We start from the raw sequence: 2,263 nt of genomic DNA, 5'->3' as shown, positions 1-2,263 counted from the left end.
GTACATAAATACCCAATCATCTAAGGAATTAGCACAATGTAATATTAATATCAATCAGACTTTTTGAGTCAAGGGAGTCATTTCATCTCAGTTTATTTCTTTTTGCATACATGTGCAAATTCACTTATAGAGGACACGTGTGCCTGCTTTGGGTCAGTCTGGAGTCTCACTTATTTTGCAAAGGCAATACAATTATGTTTTTTTTATATAACTAAAAAATGGTTTACTGAGATGGCAAGGATAAAGAATTACAGCAATGGGGGGTCTGGACAATAACTACCAGCATTGATGAATCTTGCGGAGGATAACACCAGACCTAATCAGTACTCTAAGAATATTAATAAAATACCCTCTATTTATATTCCTCCATAAATTCTGTATGTGAAGTTTATGGTATTCATTTTCAGCCATGACAAATTAGTATTGTTCCACTGCAAAAAAAAAAAAAAAAAAGATTACCATCTGTGTTTTTTAATTTAACTTTTAATCATCTCAAGTTTTGTAAGTTTTTCATTATTTATCACACTTTTTATGCAATGATCATTCTGCGCTTTTTATCTCACATGGATAAAAGGTTATACAAAGCTTTGAAATAAAATGACTCTCTCCTGTGGTAATTAAAATCAGATTTTGTATTAACTTGTTATGATATTCAGTTTTATGGATAGGAGGAAGAGTTTTATATTCTCTTTCCATGAAATATTCATGGTTATGTCATTTTGGGTTGGACCTGGCAGGGTGTTGAAGTGATGTGGTCAGAGTATGGTTAGGTGTGTAATGTTTGCTGGGTGAAGCCACATAAGCAGTGTGGCAGCTTTGTGGCCTCTGAATGTTTTCAGTAGGATAAAGACATGTGCTTTACAGCTCACAGAAAGTCAACAATGGACCTGGGAGTCAGCAAAAACATTTGTTTTTATGATATATGATACTGAGGGTTAAATGTGCTTTGATCCTGATGAAGTTTGCTGAGGTTTCAATTATTTGGCTACACTTTACAAAGCTTACTACCTGTTCCAACTATTTTTATAATGTTGGAGACAAATTGAATCAAATAGAATAGAAATCAACAAATAGAGTCATAAAATAATGTTTCAGGCCAATGTAAATTATTATGGTCACCTTATTGGACTTTAAGGCATGCTTTCAAGTTCAAAACATTCCCACAATGAATGTATTGTAGTATGAAAACAAGTGTTCCAGTAATGCAATGAAAATATGCATTCACATGTCTCATTCACACATAATAAAAGAGGTTTTTGAGGACACCATTGCTAAATGTGCAGTAATCCATCAGGTCCTCCGTCTCTGCACCTGCATGGTGAGGAAGATCCACAGGGGAATAGGGATACAGAGAGTGTGGGTGTAGTCTAATGGTTGAATCAGCTGGCAGGTGTGCCCCAGAAGTTCCACCGCCACCTGCACACTGGACAGTCCATAAATGGTTTAAGTGTCATATTGCTTAGCTGGTCAGAGAGAGACACCTGGGAGTGTCTGAATTAAATGCTTAATAGGGCTGTCTTCTTCTGCTAGAGAAACAAAACAAAACAAAATCTTTTCATCAGACAAATGACAAAAAACAAAAGGAAAGTCCAGTTTCTGTTTCAACAAACATTCTGCATTGAATTGCTCTGTGGTTGACAGAGGAGACAAAGTCACTAAGACGTGACCTGATGTCACCTGGAGCTAATTAACTGAAGTTTCTATAAACCTAACAGTAAAAATACAGTCATAGAAATCATAGAAACACGTTTACTTTTAAGAAGGAAAAAATTGACCGCTTTCCTCCTAAACGTCGAGCCTGCACCAACATTGTGTCTCAAGTCTTTCTGTATTAAACCAATTGACCTTGTTTCATTGTTGGCATACAGTGTATGTATAAATTGTATCCTCACTCCACTTGGTCTTACATTTCCTCCAAAACATTATTTGCCCTCAGTGTTTATTTTTAAGGAGCATTATCTCCAGATGCTAAACATTTAACTCAAATGTCTAACTAACTAGATAGCTGTAATTTTTTAAGACATCAGGTTTTTATTCATGATTTTGCAAAAGATATTGTTAGGGTCAGTGTTTCTAAAAATCATGCGTGCGTGCCCAAAGCCTATTGGAATGTTCTGGGTCGTGAGGCCATTTTGGCGTAGAGGTCAAATTGTGTTGCTACGATTTCCGTGTTCATCACGTGACGCAGACTGGCTCAAAAAGCATTTTCCCATGAAGAATCATTGGACAAGGAGCAACTGTCAAATGGTGAATACATTTTTAT

Source organism: Mastacembelus armatus, chromosome 20, assembly GCF_900324485.2.
Source record: "Mastacembelus armatus chromosome 20, fMasArm1.2, whole genome shotgun sequence".
In the NCBI taxonomy this organism is placed as follows: domain Eukaryota; kingdom Metazoa; phylum Chordata; class Actinopteri; order Synbranchiformes; family Mastacembelidae; genus Mastacembelus; species Mastacembelus armatus.
The sequence above is the reverse complement of the archived record's forward strand: the minus strand, read 5'-3'. Positions refer to the sequence as shown.